This window comes from Oncorhynchus masou, chromosome 13 (genome assembly GCF_036934945.1).
Source record: "Oncorhynchus masou masou isolate Uvic2021 chromosome 13, UVic_Omas_1.1, whole genome shotgun sequence".
Taxonomy (NCBI): domain Eukaryota; kingdom Metazoa; phylum Chordata; class Actinopteri; order Salmoniformes; family Salmonidae; genus Oncorhynchus; species Oncorhynchus masou.
Window position 1 is genome coordinate 59,015,116 of NC_088224.1, and position 18,708 is coordinate 59,033,823.

General features: G+C 36.9%; 1 protein-coding gene across 3 annotated transcripts in view; it reads left to right on the forward strand.

The window, feature by feature from the left end:
• LOC135552691 (limbic system-associated membrane protein-like) overlaps window positions 1-18,708 on the forward strand; it is a 741,617-nt gene that overhangs the window by 708,963 nt on the left and 13,946 nt on the right. The window lies entirely within an intron of this gene.

An 18,708-nucleotide genomic window follows, 5' to 3' on the forward strand; every position in this document is an offset into this window, starting at 1 on the left:
AGATCATTATTATGTCTATGATTTTGATAGTGGTTACAAGCAGATCATTATTCTGTCTATGATTTTGATAGTGGTTACAAAAAGATCATTACTCTGTCTATGATTCTGATAGTGGTTACAAGCAGATCATTACTCTGTCTATGATTCTGATAGTGGTTACAAGCAGATCATTACTCTGTCTATGATTTTGATAGTGGTTACAAGCAGATCATTATTCTGTCTATGATTCTGATAGTGGTTACAAGCAAATCATTATTCTGTCTATGATTTTGATAGTGGTTACAAGCGGATCATTATTCTGCCTATGATTTTGATAGTGGTTACAAGCAGATCATTATTCTGTCTATGATTCTGATAGTGGTTACAAGCAGATCATTACTCTGTCTATGATTTTGACAGTGGTTACAAGCAGATCATTACTCTGTCTATGATTTTGATAGTGGTTACAAGCAGATCATTATTCTGTCTATGATTTTGATAGTGGTTTCAAGCAGATCATTACTCTGTCTATGATTTTGATAGTGGTTACAAGCAGATCATTACTCTGTCTATGATTTTGATAGTGGTTACAAGCAGATCATTATTCTGTCTACGATTTTGATAGTGGTTACAAGCAGATCATTATTCTGTCTATGATTTTGATAGTGGTTACAAGCAGATCATTATTCTGTCTATGATTTTGATAGTGGTTACAAGCAGATCATTACTCTCTCTATGATTTTGATAGTGGTTACAAGCAGATCATTACTCTGTCTATGATTTTGATAGTGGTTACAAGCAGATCATTATTCTGTCTACGATTTTGATAGTGGTTACAAGCAGATCATTATTCTGTCTATAATTTTGATAGTGGTTACAAGCAGATCATTACTCTGTCTATGATTTTGATAGTGGTTACAAGCAGATCATTATTCGGTCTATGATTTTGATAGTGGTTACAAGCAGATCATTACTCTGTCTATGATTCTGATAGTGGTTACAAGCAGATCATTACTCTGTCTATGATTCTGATAGTGGTTACAAGCAGATCATTATTCTGTCTATGATTTTGATAGTGGTTACGAGCAGATCATTATTCTGTCTATGATTTTGATAGTGGTTACAAGCAGATCATTATTTGTCTATGATTTTGATAGTGGTTACAAGCAGATCATTATTCTGTCTATGATTTTGATAGTGGTTACAAGCAGATCATTATTCTGTCTATGATTTTGATAGTGGTTACAAGCAGATCATTATTCTGTCAATGATTTTGATAGTGGTTACAAGCAGATCATTATTCTGTCTATGATTTTGATAGTGGTTACAAGCAGATCATTATTCTGTCTATGATTTTGATAGGGGTTACAAGCAGATCATTACTCTGTCTATGATTTTGATAGTGGTTACAAGCAGATCATTACTCTGTCTATGATTCTGATAGTGGTTACAAGCAGATCATTACTCTGTCTATGATTTTGATAGTGGTTACAAGCAGATCATTACTCTGTCTATGATTCTGATAGTGGTTACAAGCGGATCATTATTCTGTCTATGATTCTGATAGTGGTTACAAGCAGATCATTACTCTGTCTATGATTCTGATAGTGGTTACAACCAGATCATTACTCTGTCTATGATTCTGATAGTGGTTACAAGCAGATCATTATTCTGTCTATGATTTTGATAGTGGTTACAAGCAGATCATTATTCTGTCTATGATTTTGATAGTGGTTACAAGCAGATCATTATTATGTCTATGATTTTGATAGTGGTTACAAGCAGATCATTATTCTGTCTATGATTTTGATAGTGGTTACAAAAAGATCATTACTCTGTCTATGATTCTGATAGTGGTTACAAGCAGATCATTACTCTGTCTATGATTCTGATAGTGGTTACAAGCAGATCATTACTCTGTCTATGATTTTGATAGTGGTTACAAGCAGATCATTATTCTGTCTATGATTCTGATAGTGGTTACAAGCAAATCATTATTCTGTCTATGATTTTGATAGTGGTTACAAGCGGATCATTATTCTGCCTATGATTTTGATAGTGGTTACAAGCAGATCATTATTCTGTCTATGATTCTGATAGTGGTTACAAGCAGATCATTACTCTGTCTATGATTTTGACAGTGGTTACAAGCAGATCATTACTCTGTCTATGATTTTGATAGTGGTTACAAGCAGATCATTATTCTGTCTATGATTTTGATAGTGGTTTCAAGCAGATCATTACTCTGTCTATGATTTTGATAGTGGTTACAAGCAGATCATTACTCTGTCTATGATTTTGATAGTGGTTACAAGCAGATCATTATTCTGTCTACGATTTTGATAGTGGTTACAAGCAGATCATTATTCTGTCTATGATTTTGATAGTGGTTACAAGCAGATCATTATTCTGTCTATGATTTTGATAGTGGTTACAAGCAGATCATTACTCTCTCTATGATTTTGATAGTGGTTACAAGCAGATCATTACTCTGTCTATGATTTTGATAGTGGTTACAAGCAGATCATTATTCTGTCTACGATTTTGATAGTGGTTACAAGCAGATCATTATTCTGTCTATAATTTTGATAGTGGTTACAAGCAGATCATTACTCTGTCTATGATTTTGATAGTGGTTACAAGCAGATCATTATTCGGTCTATGATTTTGATAGTGGTTACAAGCAGATCATTACTCTGTCTATGATTCTGATAGTGGTTACAAGCAGATCATTACTCTGTCTATGATTCTGATAGTGGTTACAAGCAGATCATTATTCTGTCTATGATTTTGATAGTGGTTACAAGCAGATCATTATTCTGTCTATGATTTTGATAGTGGTTACAAGCAGATCATTACTCTGTCTATGATTTTGATAGTGGTTACAAGCAGATCATTACTCTGTCTATGATTTTGATAGTGGTTACAAGCAGATCATTACTCTGTCTATGATTTTGATAGTGGTTACAAGCAGATCATTATTCTGTCTATGATTTTGATAGTGGTTACAAGCAGATCATTATTCTGTCTATGATTTTGATAGGGGTTACAAGCAGATCATTACTCTGTCTATGATTTTGAAAGTGGTTACAAGCAGATCATTACTCTGTCTATGATTCTGATATTGGTTACAAGCAGATCATTACTCTGTCTATGATTTTGATAGTGGTTACAAGCAGATCATTACTCTGTCTATGATTCTGATAGTGGTTACAAGCGGATCATTATTCTGTCTATGATTCTGATAGTGGTTACAAGCAGATCATTACTCTGTCTATGATTCTGATAGTGGTTACAAGCAGATCATTACTCTGTCTATGATTCTGATAGTGGTTACAAGCAGATCATTATTCTGTCTATGATTTTGATAGTGGTTACAAGCAGATCATTATTATGTCTATGATTTTGATAGTGGTTACAAGCAGATCATTATTCTGTCTATGATTTTGATAGTGGTTACAAAAAGATCATTACTCTGTCTATGATTCTGATAGTGGTTACAAGCAGATCATTACTCTGTCTATGATTCTGATAGTGGTTACAAGCAGATCATTACTCTGTCTATGATTTTGATAGTGGTTACAAGCAGATCATTATTCTGTCTATGATTCTGATAGTGGTTACAAGCAAATCATTATTCTGTCTATGATTTTGATAGTGGTTACAAGCGGATCATTATTCTGCCTATGATTTTGATAGTGGTTACAAGCAGATCATTATTCTGTCTATGATTTTGATAGTGGTTACAAGCAGATCATTACTCTCTCTATGATTTTGATAGTGGTTACAAGCAGATCATTACTCTGTCTATGATTTTGATAGTGGTTACAAGCAGATCATTATTCTGTCTACGATTTTGATAGTGGTTACAAGCAGATCATTATTCTGTCTATAATTTTGATAGTGGTTACAAGCAGATCATTATTCTGTCTACGATTTTGATAGTGGTTACAAGCAGATCATTATTCTGTCTATAATTTTGATAGTGGTTACAAGCAGATCATTACTCTGTCTATGATTTTGATAGTGGTTACAAGCAGATCATTACTCTGTCTATGATTCTGATAGTGGTTACAAGCAGATCATTACTCTGTCTATGATTCTGATAGTGGTTACAAGCAGATCATTATTCTGTCTATGATTTTGATAGTGGTTACAAGCAGATCATTATTCTGTCTATGATTTTGATAGTGGTTACAAGCAGATCATTACTCTGTCTATGATTTTGATAGTGGTTACAAGCAGATCATTACTCTGTCTATGATTTTGATAGTGGTTACAAGCAGATCATTACTCTGTCTATGATTTTGATTGTGGTTACAAGCAGATCATTACTCTGTCTATGATTTTGATAGTGGTTACAAGCAGATCATTACTCTGTCTATGATTTTGATAGTGGTTACAAGCAGATCATTACTCTGTCTATGATTTTGATAGTGGTTACAAGCAGATCATTACTCTGTCTATGATTTTGACAGTGGTTACAAGCAGATCATTACTCTGTCTATGATTTTGATAGTGGTTACAAGCAGATCATTATTCTGTCTATGATTTTGATAGTGGTTTCAAGCAGATCATTACTCTGTCTATGATTTTGATAGTGGTTACAAGCAGATCATTACTCTGTCTATGATTTTGATAGTGGTTACAAGCAGATCATTATTCTGTCTACGATTTTGATAGTGGTTACAAGCAGATCATTATTCTGTCTATAATTTTGATAGTGGTTACAAGCAGATCATTACTCTGTCTATGATTTTGATAGTGGTTACAAGCAGATCATTATTCGGTCTATGATTTTGATAGTGGTTTCAAGCAGATCATTATTCTGTCTATGATTTTGATAGTGGTTACAAGCAGATCATTACTCTCTCTATGATTTTGATAGTGGTTACAAGCAGATCATTACTCTCTCTATGATTTTGATAGTGGTTACAAGCAGATCATTACTCTGTCTATGATTTTGATAGTGGTTACAAGCAGATCATTACTCTGTCTATGATTTTGATAGTGGTTACAAGCAGATCATTATTCTGTCTACGATTTTGATAGTGGTTACAAGCAGATCATTATTCTGTGTATGATTTTGATAGTGGTTACAAGCAGATCATTATTCTGTCTATGATTTTGATAGTGGTTACAAGCAGATCATTACTCTCTCTATGATTTTGATAGTGGTTACAAGCAGATCATTACTCTGTCTATGATTTTGATAGTGGTTACAAGCAGATCATTATTCTGTCTACGATTTTGATAGTGGTTACAAGCAGATCATTATTCTGTCTATAATTTTGATAGTGGTTACAAGCAGATCATTACTCTGTCTATGATTTTGATAGTGGTTACAAGCAGATCATTATTCGGTCTATGATTTTGATAGTGGTTACAAGCAGATCATTACTCTGTCTATGATTCTGATAGTGGTTACAAGCAGATCATTACTCTGTCTATGATTCTGATAGTGGTTACAAGCAGATCATTATTCTGTCTATGATTTTGATAGTGGTTACAAGCAGATCATTATTCTGTCTATGATTTTGATAGTGGTTACAAGCAGATCATTACTCTGTCTATGATTTTGATAGTGGTTACAAGCAGATCATTACTCTGTCTATGATTTTGATAGTGGTTACAAGCAGATCATTACTCTGTCTATGATTTTGATAGTGGTTACAAGCAGATCATTACTCTGTCTATGATTTTGATAGTGGTTACAAGCAGATCATTACTCTGTCTATGATTTTGATAGTGGTTACAAGCAGATCATTACTCTGTCTATGATTCTGATAGTGGTTACAAGCAGATCATTACTCTGTCTATGATTTTGATAGTGGTTTCAAGCAGATCATTATTCTGTCTATGATTTTGATAGTGGTTACAAGCAGATCATTACTCTCTCTATGATTTTGATAGTGGTTACAAGCAGATCATTACTCTCTCTATGATTTTGATAGTGGTTACAAGCAGATCATTACTCTGTCTATGATTTTGATAGTGGTTACAAGCAGATCATTACTCTGTCTATGATTTTGATAGTGGTTACAAGCAGATCATTATTCTGTCTACGATTTTGATAGTGGTTACAAGCAGATCATTATTCTGTCTATGATTTTGATAGTGGTTACAAGCAGATCATTATTCTGTCTATGATTTTGATAGTGGTTACAATTAGATCATTACTCTCTCTATGATTTTGATAGTGGTTACAAGCAGATCATTACTCTGTCTATGATTTTGATAGTGGTTACAAGCAGATCATTATTCTGTCTACGATTTTGATAGTGGTTACAAGCAGATCATTATTCTGTCTATAATTTTGATAGTGGTTACAAGCAGATCATTACTCTGTCTATGATTTTGATAGTGGTTACAAGCAGATCATTATTCGGTCTATGATTTTGATAGTGGTTACAAGCAGATCATTACTCTGTCTATGATTCTGATAGTGGTTACAAGCAGATCATTACTCTGTCTATGATTCTGATAGTGGTTACAAGCAGATCATTATTCTGTCTATGATTTTGATAGTGGTTACAAGCAGATCATTATTCTGTCTATGATTTTGATAGTGGTTACAAGCAGATCATTACTCTGTCTATGATTTTGATAGTGGTTACAAGCAGATCATTACTCTGTCTATGATTTTGATAGTGGTTACAAGCAGATCATTACTCTGTCTATGATTTTGATAGTGGTTACAAGCAGATCATTACTCTGTCTATGATTTTGATAGTGGTTACAAGCAGATCATTACTCTGTCTATGATTTTGATAGTGGTTACAAGCAGATCATTACTCTGTCTATGATTCTGATAGTGGTTACAAGCAGATCATTACTCTGTCTATGATTCTGATAGTGGTTACAAGCAGATCATTATTCTGTCTATGATTTTGATAGTGGTTACAAGCAGATCATTATTCTGTCTATGATTTTGATAGTGGTTACAAGCAGATCATTACTCTGTCTATGATTTTGATAGTGGTTACAAGCAGATCATTACTCTGTCTATGATTTTGATAGTGGTTACAAGCAGATCATTACTCTGTCTATGATTTTGATAGCGGTTACAAGCAGATCATTACTCTGTCTATGATTTTGATCGTGGTTACAAGCAGATCATTATTCTGTCTATGATTTTGATAGTGGTTACAAGCAGATCATTATTCTGTCTATGATTTTGATAGTGGTTACAAGCAGATCATTACTCTGTCTATGATTCTGATAGTGGTTACAAGCAGATCATTATTCTGTCTATGATTCTGATAGTGGTTACAAGCAAATCATTATTCTGTCTATGATTTTGATAGTGGTTACAAGCGGATCATTATTCTGCCTATGATTTTGATAGTGGTTACAAGCAGATCATTATTCTGTCTATGATTCTGATAGTGGTTACAAGCAGATCATTACTCTGTCTATGATTTTGATAGTGGTTACAAGCAGATCATTACTCTGTCTATGATTTTGATAGTGGTTACAAGCAGATCGTTACTCTGTCTATGATTTTGATAGTGGTTACAAGCAGATCATTATTCTGTCTATGATTTTGATAGTGGTTACAAGCAGATCATTATTCTGTCTATGTTTTTGATAGTGGTTACAAGCGGATCATTATTCTGCCTATGATTTTGATAGTGGTTACAAGCAGAGCATTACTCTGTCTATGATTCTGATAGTGGTTACAAGCAGATCATTACTCTGTCTATGATTTTGATAGTGGTTACAAGCAGATCATTACTCTGTCTATGATTTTGATAGTGGTTACAAGCAGATCATTATTATGTCTATGATTTTGATAGTGGTTACAAGCAGATCATTATTCTGTCTATGATTTTGATAGTGGTTACAAGCAGATAATTATTCTGTCTATGATTTTGATAGTGGTTACAAGCAGATCATTACTCTGTCTATGATTCTGATAGTGGTTACAAGCAGATCATTACTCTGTCTATGATTTTGATAGTGGTTACAAGCAGATCATTACTCTGTCTATGATTTTGATAGTGGTTACAAGCAGATCATTTTTCTGTCTATAATTTTGATAGTGGTTACAAGCAGATCATTACTCTGTCTATGATTTTGATAGTGGTTACAAGCAGATCATTACTCTGTCTATGATTTTGATAGTGGTTACAAGCAAATCGTTACTCTGTCTATGATTTTGATAGTGGTTACAAGCAGAGCATTACTCTGTCTATGATTCTGATAGTGGTTACAAGCAGATCATTACTCTGTCTATGATTTTGATAGTGGTTACAAGCAGATCATTATTCTGTCTATGATTTTGATAGTGGTTACAAGCAGATCATTACTCTGTCTATGATTCTGATAGTGGTTACAAGCAGAGCATTACTCTGTCTATGATTCTGATAGTGGTTACAAGCAGATCATTACTCTGTCTATGATTTTGATAATGGTTACAAGCAGATCATTACTCTGTCTATGATTTTGATAGTGGTTACAAGCAGATCATTACTCTGTCTATGATTTTGATAGTGGTTACAAGCAGATCGTTACTCTTTCTATGATTTTGATAGTGGTTACAAGCAGATCATTATTATGTCTATGATTTTGATAGTGGTTACAAGCAGATCATTATTCTGTCTATGATTTTGATAGTGGTTACAAGCAGATAATTATTCTGTCTATGATTTTGATAGTGGTTACAAGCAGATCATTACTCTGTCTATGATTCTGATAGTGGTTACAAGCAGATCATTACTCTGTCTATGATTTTGATAGTGGTTACAAGCAGATCATTACTCTGTCTATGATTGTGATTGTGGTTACAAGCAGATCATTTTTCTGTCTATAATTTTGATAGTGGTTACAAGCAGATCATTACTCTGTCTATGATTTTGATAGTGGTTACAAGCAGATCATTACTCTGTCTATGATTTTGATAGTGGTTACAAGCAGATCGTTACTCTGTCTATGATTTTGATAGTGGTTACAAGCAGATCATTATTCTGTCTATGATTTTGATAGTGGTTACAAGCAGATCATTACTCTGTCTGTGATTCTGATAGTGGTTACAAGCAGATCATTATTCTGTCTATGATTTTTATAGTGGTTACAAGCGGATCATTATTCTGCCTATGATTTTGATAGTGGTTACAAGCAGATCATTATTCTGCCTATGATTCTGATAGTGGTTACAAGCAGATCATTACTCTGTCTATGATTCTGATAGTGGTTACAAGCAGATCATTACTCTGTCTATGATTTTGATAGTGGTTACAAGCAGATCATTATTCTGTCTATGATTTTGATAGTGGTTACAAGCAGATCATTACTCTGTCTATGATTCTGATAGTGGTTACAAGCAGATCATTATTCTGTCTATGATTCTGATAGTGGTTACAAGCAGATCATTACTCTGTCTATGATTCTGATAGTGGTTACAAGCAGATCATTACTCTGTCTATGATTCTGATAGTGGTTACAAGCAGATCATTATTCTGTCTATGATTTTGATAGTGGTTACAAGCAGATCATTATTCTGTCTATGATTTTGATAGTGGTTACAAGCAGATCATTACTCTGTCTATGATTTTGATAGTGGTTACAAGCAGATCATTACTCTGTCTATGATTCTGATAGTGGTTACAAGCAGATCATTACTCTGTCTATGATTCTGATAGTGGTTACAAGCAGATCATTACTCTGTCTATGATTTTGATAATGGTTACAAGCAGATCATTACTCTGTCTATGATTTTGATAGTGGTTACAAGCAGATCATTACTCTGTCTATGATTTTGATAGTGGTTACAAGCAGATCGTTACTCTGTCTATGATTTTGATAGTGGTTACAAGCAGATCATTATTATGTCTATGATTTTGATAGTGGTTACAAGCAGATCATTATTCTGTCTATGATTTTGATAGTGGTTACACGCAGATAATTATTCTGTCTATGATTTTGATAGTGGTTACAAGCAGATCATTACTCTGTCTATGATTCTGATAGTGGTTACAAGCAGATCATTACTCTGTCTATGATTTTGATAGTGGTTACAAGCAGATCATTACTCTGTCTATGATTTTGATAGTGGTTACAAGCAGATCATTATTCTGTCTATAATTTTGATAGTGGTTACAAGCAGATCATTACTCTGTCTATGATTTTGATAGTGGTTACAAGCAGATCATTACTCTGTCTATGATTTTGATAGTGGTTACAAGCAGATCGTTACTCTGTCTATGATTTTGATAGTGGTTACAAGCAGATCATTATTCTGTCTATGATTTTGATAGTGGTTACAAGCAGATCATTACTCTGTCTATGATTCTGATAGTGGTTACAAGCAGATCATTATTCTGTCTATGATTTTGATAGTGGTTACAAGCAGATCATTACTCTGTCTATGATTCTGATAGTGGTTACAAGCAGAGCATTACTCTGTCTATGATTCTGATAGTGGTTACAAGCAGATCATTACTCTGTCTATGATTTTGATAATGGTTACAAGCAGATCATTACTCTGTCTATGATTTTGATAGTGGTTACAAGCAGATCATTACTCTGTCTATGATTTTGATAGTGGTTACAAGCAGATCGTTACTCTTTCTATGATTTTGATAGTGGTTACAAGCAGATCATTATTATGTCTATGATTTTGATAGTGGTTACAAGCAGATCATTATTCTGTCTATGATTTTGATAGTGGTTACAAGCAGCAGATAATTATTCTGTCTATGATTTTGATAGTGGTTACAAGCAGATCATTACTCTGTCTATGATTCTGATAGTGGTTACAAGCAGATCATTACTCTGTCTATGATTTTGATAGTGGTTACAAGCAGATCATTACTCTGTCTATGATTGTGATTGTGGTTACAAGCAGATCATTTTTCTGTCTATAATTTTGATAGTGGTTACAAGCAGATCATTACTCTGTCTATGATTTTGATAGTGGTTACAAGCAGATCATTACTCTGTCTATGATTTTGATAGTGGTTACAAGCAGATCGTTACTCTGTCTATGATTTTGATAGTGGTTACAAGCAGATCATTATTCTGTCTATGATTTTGATAGTGGTTACAAGCAGATCATTACTCTGTCTGTGATTCTGATAGTGGTTACAAGCAGATCATTATTCTGTCTATGATTTTTATAGTGGTTACAAGCGGATCATTATTCTGCCTATGATTTTGATAGTGGTTACAAGCAGATCATTATTCTGCCTATGATTCTGATAGTGGTTACAAGCAGATCATTACTCTGTCTATGATTCTGATAGTGGTTACAAGCAGATCATTACTCTGTCTATGATTTTGATAGTGGTTACAAGCAGATCATTATTCTGTCTATGATTTTGATAGTGGTTACAAGCAGATCATTACTCTGTCTATGATTCTGATAGTGGTTACAAGCAGATCATTATTCTGTCTATGATTCTGATAGTGGTTACAAGCAGATCATTACTCTGTCTATGATTCTGATAGTGGTTACAAGCAGATCATTACTCTGTCTATGATTCTGATAGTGGTTACAAGCAGATCATTATTCTGTCTATGATTTTGATAGTGGTTACAAGCAGATCATTATTCTGTCTATGATTTTGATAGTGGTTACAAGCAGATCATTACTCTGTCTATGATTTTGATAGTGGTTACAAGCAGATCATTACTCTGTCTATGATTCTGATAGTGGTTACAAGCAGATCATTACTCTGTCTATGATTCTGATAGTGGTTACAAGCAGATCATTACTCTGTCTATGATTTTGATAATGGTTACAAGCAGATCATTACTCTGTCTATGATTTTGATAGTGGTTACAAGCAGATCATTACTCTGTCTATGATTTTGATAGTGGTTACAAGCAGATCGTTACTCTGTCTATGATTTTGATAGTGGTTACAAGCAGATCATTATTATGTCTATGATTTTGATAGTGGTTACAAGCAGATCATTATTCTGTCTATGATTTTGATAGTGGTTACAAGCAGATAATTATTCTGTCTATGATTTTGATAGTGGTTACAAGCAGATCATTACTCTGTCTATGATTCTGATAGTGGTTACAAGCAGATCATTACTCTGTCTATGATTTTGATAGTGGTTACAAGCAGATCATTACTCTGTCTATGATTTTGATAGTGGTTACAAGCAGATCATTATTCTGTCTATAATTTTGATAGTGGTTACAAGCAGATCATTACTCTGTCTATGATTTTGATAGTGGTTACAAGCAGATCATTACTCTGTCTATGATTTTGATAGTGGTTACAAGCAGATCGTTACTCTGTCTATGATTTTGATAGTGGTTACAAGCAGATCATTATTCTGTCTATGATTTTGATAGTGGTTACAAGCAGATCATTACTCTGTCTATGATTCTGATAGTGGTTACAAGCAGATCATTATTCTGTCTATGATTTTGATAGTGGTTACAAGCGGATCATTATTCTGCCTATGATTTTGATAGTGGTTACAAGCAGATCATTATTCTGCCTATGATTCTGATAGTGGTTACAAGCAGATCATTACTCTGTCTATGATTCTGATAGTGGTTACAAGCTGATCATTACTCTGTCTATGATTCTGATAGTGGTTACAAGCAGATCATTACTCTGTCTATAATTCTGATAGTGGTTACAAGCAGATCATTATTCTGTCTATGATTTTGATAGTGGTTACAAGCAGATCATTATTCTGTCTATAATTTTGATAGTGGTTACAAGCAGATCATTACTCTGTCTATGATTTTTATAGTGGTTATAAGCAGATCATTACTCTGTCTATGATTTTGATAGTGGTTACAAGCAGATCATTATTCTGTCTATAATTTTGATAGTGGTTACAAGCAGATCATTACTCTGTCTATGATTTTTATAGTGGTTATAAGCAGATCATTACTCTGTCTATGATTCTGATAGTGGTTACAAGCAGATCATTACTCTGTCAATGATTTTGATAGTGGTTACAAGCAGATCATTATTTTTAGCGTTGGAATGTTTGCGTCTAATAAAAAAGCAGACACAATGGAAAAGTAGAAAAACACGCAGTCCCCAGTTTTCCATCAGAGTCTAGATATATATTATTCTTTCAAGACTTGTCAGATTGACAGAGGAGTGCCTCTTCATTATTCTAGCAGAGTATAACAGAGAGCACAATTGAAACGTAACATGACTTAAAATGATGTATTGGATGAAAGAACTGTCATTTTCTATTTCAGCTCTCCCTGCATGGTCTGGGATCGCCATTATTCGTTTCCCAGAGTTACAGACAGAAACCATGACATTAGTCTGTTGTCTCCCTCCCAAATTCTAGCCCCTATTTTCCTTCCTGAAAAGATGCAGATACAGGGAAAATGCAGGCTTAGCAAAAGTATGTGCTATTTATTCAGATAGTTGAGAGATTTCCACATTGTACACACATTGGGATTGGAAGTAAGAAAGTGTCAGCTATTGCATTTTATGCCAATAGTTGTATTCATTGAGGACGTGGGATGTTGTTGTCCCTGATATTGACTGGGAAGTAGAACATTGCCGGGCTTACTGTGTGTGGGGATGTGATCAATAGAGCAAGGTGTACAGCGTCCGTTCTCTCTGGGCATGTGCTCTGTCTCAGTGTGTCTCCACCCCACCCAATGTTTATTTCTGAAGTGTATCTGTAAAGGTCACAGGCGGGGGCGGAGGGCACCACACTGAAAATGCTGCTTGGCAAGGAATCTTTCAGCGCACGCTTCCCGGACCACCAAAATGGAAGTCAGACAAGTATGAAATATACATGCCCTTTGGCGCTCTTCATATTACACGCTTTGGGCTATGGGAAGCCACTCACAGACATCAGTGGTACATGGCTTTTTGAGGGAAAAAGCTATGTTTTTGAGGGGTATGTTTAAGTGTGCGAATAAGAGATCTCATTAAATGTGTGATCACTCACATCATTGGATAATTCAAGAGCTGAGCGCAGTTAATTCATGTTAAATTATGCATTTGATGTTCCCGCCCCTGATATCATGCCTTTTGGCACTCATTTAATGCTGCAGGAGTATAGCCAGGATCAACCTCCGCTCTACTGATGAGAACTCACACACCTGGACAAGCCGGGATGATGGCTCGCCCCTCCCAACATCCAGACTTATTCTTGCACATTAATTATTCTTGCAAATCACTTTACATCTTGTGGTGTACTTTGTTGAGAATTTTTTTTTACTTGTTACGATTGGGATGTGTTGTTGTCTCACCTAGCAATCTTAAGATGAATGCACTAATTGTATGTCTGCTAAATGACTAAAATGTCAAATGTACTGCACATTAAGAGACATCAAGTCAAAACAATGAACCATTATGCTCAGACAGGGATGTTAAAATCAGACTAGATTCAAATGTATTCTAAAACAACATCCTAGCTGTTAAATAAGGGTGTTCTCCCCATACTACTCTGAAACCAGCCATGCTCCAGGGTGGACTAGCCATAGGGCAAATACCAGATGGGCTGGTCCATCTTTAACACAGTGGGCTGTATTAATAGTTGCTGTTTTTTAACAAGATTATAATTATTTGGATAATCATGTGAGACTCGGGCCGGTGTGGCGGCCTTGAGGGAAACAATGGGCCGGGTGTTAGAGATGCCCAGATCTATTTCTGGTCAAAGTCTGTCCCTGCCATTCTCTGTACTATGAGTGACTTGGACTAGGTCTCAACAATACAGCATGCTACACACTACAGTCCCCACCTCTGTCAGCCCTGAGATTAAAGTAGAGAACTTCCCAGAACTAGCCACACAATCCCAAGGTCCCTGACTTGCATGTTCATGGAAGGCTCACTGCTCCTCTGTGCTCAGTGCAGGAAACAGGCACTGCCTTGCTGACATTCTCCAGGCTGTCCCTGAGAAGGCTGTGAACTGTGAGATGTGACAGGCCCTTGTCAGGGTGGCTCAGGTTCAGCCCTGGCAGCGGGTGTGACACATGTAGAGGGCTGCTCGTGGGAGGGGATTAAGTGCTCTCCCCAGGGATCAGAGACAGAGAGAGAGCGCCTCATCTGGCACTGCAGCTGATCCCGGACCTGTCCACTGTCACTGAAGGTTTATCCCGTCCACACACACACACACACACACACACCATTAGCACCACCCAGCCACACTGAGTAAAAAGAGGCACACTTGTTGTTGTGTGACTCTCTCCCATCATCACTCTCAGCTCCCCCTCCAGGCCTTTGTGACCCCAATGTGGTGCATCATGGGATGTGCTAAGGGTGATGTGACCTGAGTGTCCTTGGTCAACACAAAGAGCGTGTCCCAAGGCCACCCTATTTGACCAATCCATAAAGACTCAGAAAATTAGAAGCCATGCTGGAATAATGTGTAGTCTACGATTCAATAAAATAGATTTGGTCAGCGTGATACGGCAAGCCTGCACTAATGGGAATGATATCTGTAAAATGGTTTTGAGCTTTTGGGTTTTTATCTAAGAGTGGTCTTTCACTGAGGTGAAAATGTTTCCCTAAAGACCTCCATATATGTAAACATGTGGTTGTTTTCATTGAGGTTGGCCCTCTAACTGCTGATGTGACCAACATAATGATCGAGATGGGGTGGTGCTTCAGCTCAGTCATTTGTTCATTATCTTCCCACTAAGAGTCTTAAAGAACAGGCTGGGGTAATTATGTATTGACCCCTCATCATCGAAATCAGACAATGGCCCGACAAAAAGATTGACTCCATGTGTTTGGGAAAGATAAAGCCGAGCGTTTGCCATTTGACAACACTTGGAAAGTAGCGGAGACAAAAGAAAATAAATGTTGCAGAGCCATTTTGGACCCTTCTCCCCAAGTTCTCCTCAAATCAACTACTTAGCATAAATTAGTATTCACAAAATAAATCTAACATTTCGCATAGTGGTAAATGATGCTCATGAATAATGCATGGTCATGCAAATGAGCATTTAGTTGCCAACTGCAGTTGCGCTGCTACCTGATGCTGAGTCTCTCCTCACTGGTGGTTTGTGCTTTGCTCACTATAGTGTCTCAAATCTGCCTTCGAATTTCCTTATGAAAGGTCTGTCCAAAACACTGGCTCGACAACAGACGCTTGCACACACACACACACACACACACACACACACACACACACACACACACACACACACACACACACACACACACACACACACACACACACACACACACACACACACACACACAAACACACACACAGTTGAACTACCCTGTTCAAGGGAACATGTCATCAGAAGTATAAGGGCTCTCTTGGCTAGGTGGGCATTCCGTGCTGCAGTACGAGGCTCAAACGTGAGTGGAATTTCTGTGATTCCATGCTAATGTGACCAGGATTAGAGTTGACCTACCCAGTCCCATCTGATTCATTCTGAGAGGAGTTATATGCTGCTGCAGGCTCTCAGCTCCCTCCTGGCAGGGGACTCTGTGTGTGTGTGTGTGTGTGTGTGTGTGTGTGTGTGTGTGTGTGTGTGTGTGTGTGTGTGTGTGTGTGTGTGTGTGTGTGTGTGTGTGTGTGTGTGTGTGTGTGTGTGTGTGTGTGTGTGTGTGTCTGGGGGAGTGGTTGGGAGGTGGTAGTGGGTTGGGGGACACAGGAGGTTGGTGGCACCTTAATTGGGGAGGATGGCTCATAGTAATGGCTTGAAAGTAATAAACGGAATGGTCTCAAACACATGGATGTGTTTGAATCCGTTCCGGTAATGCCATTCCAGTCATTATTATGAGCTGCCTTCCCCTCAGTAACCCTCTGTGGTTGGAAGCTCTCTCCTTCTCTGTTGTGCCTTCACCATAATGTCGTTGCTTTCCCAAGAATGGAAGGCAATTCAATTGTTGAGACAATCCCAATATGGTTCAATGCAAATAACCTTTCACCACACATTTATGAGTGTGAGGCTCACGGACCACTGCACTGTTATGTTGCTCCCCAATCCTGGTGCAAGATAGCCCTAGGGTCGTACGCCTCTTATACTAGAATTTGTTGGAAGATAATTATATGCCTTGTCTTTCATTGTTGCTGGTGCACAGGCAACATGATAAATTCAAAGCATGGCACAAGCAAAATTGAGCTTTTCATCAAAGTTGAATTTTAAGTGCCATTTTCGTAGAGAAGTTTTTAAGTTCCGTTTTCATAATAAACACCGTTCATCATAAATGGGGTGAGAGTCATGAAGTGGAAATGGTTTATTTAATTGTCATAGCTTGTCATGCGTTTGCATCTTAGCAAGATAGATACGCGGCCGGTCGAAAGTACATCCGGGCACAAAGCAAGTTCGAGAAGTGCGGTGCTGAATGTCTTGGACCTTAAACGTTTTGCCTGTATTCACAATAAGCTGAAGTGAAGGGGGATGTTTAACAATGCTAGGCAGAGCTAGCCGCTCAACGTGCTGGTCTTGGACACTTCTCCTTGGGGTCTGTCTGCGTCAAGGCAACATCATTGGCTTTGTTTTTAACTGAGTGAGCCCAGGACTTTAGGGGGAGAATGGCAGATAACACCTATTCATGTCTTAAACTTGTATACCCAGTCAGAACAGGATACAGGCATAGACACACACTCTCTCGCACACGCACACCTGTCTTCCGTTTTCTACAGTTCACACACAGCCACGAACAAAAGCATACACACCCACACAAACTATCGATGTCTGTGATTTGGGATTCCTCTCTTTCTTTCCCACTCAAGCTGATTTATTGCTCCGACATTCTAAGATGATTATGTGAAATAAGAAATGTGCACTCCATGCTCTCCCACCTCATTGGGCTTCTCGCTCACTCACTGGATTAGCATAGAGTTGTATGGCTGTGCCATCATGGGGTTTTGAATGCGCTCCAAATCAATCACTTTTCCATTCCCCATGGGGCCCATGGAAAGCAGTGACGTATGCCTGCTGAATCCACACAGAGATAGAATAGCTATAGAAACAGGTTCTTGCCTGGTGAAGGTAAGCCTATTTCTCATCGTTACTTTGTTTCTGAGAGTTAATACTTGAAGTGTATGTAAAGAGAGTCATGTTTATCAAGAGGCTGCTCAAGCCTCTTGGGCGACATTTTTTTTATCCAGTAGAGTAATGAATTAAACAAAAAACAATTGGGTCATATTCATAACACAGTTGTTTCTGGACCCTGCTGTGTTATTTACTTAATATTTCCAGTTCGCTTGTAGTAAATACGTTTCATATTTCTAATCATTTTGGTCACGCTTTATTTGGATAGTCTGTAGATCTGTAGATGGAAACCTGCATGCTGAGGTTACAGTCAGGGTTAGGTTTAGAATAAGGGTAAGGGTTAAGGTTAGGGTTGAGGTTAGAGCTTGGGTAAGGGTTAGTAGATAGTATACATTTTACTGATAGTCTGTAGAGCAACTACAGATGGACTATCCAAACAAAGTGTTACCTAGATAGATTCTGTGAGTAAGCTACAGTACTGTAGATTGTAGCCAAGCCATCTTTTTCTTCTTCTCTCTCTCTCTCTCTAGCCCCTCAAGAAATATCTATTCAGGTGAAGTCCAAATGCCTTAACAATAAAACGATCGAGCAGCCACAATACATTTCCATGGCAACTGATTTCAATCCTACTTTTCCAATCATGGCATCCTTTGTCCACGATGAGCGTGTTTGACGTGGCTGCTGTGGTCATGCTAGGAGGACCCTTTGATCTGATTGCTCTTTTCATAAGCATTGAACTACACAAGACAATAATACCAACCAGAGAAACAGAGGCGTAGCCGTAGAGATCCTGCTAAATTACTAATAAATGATGAGTATTCT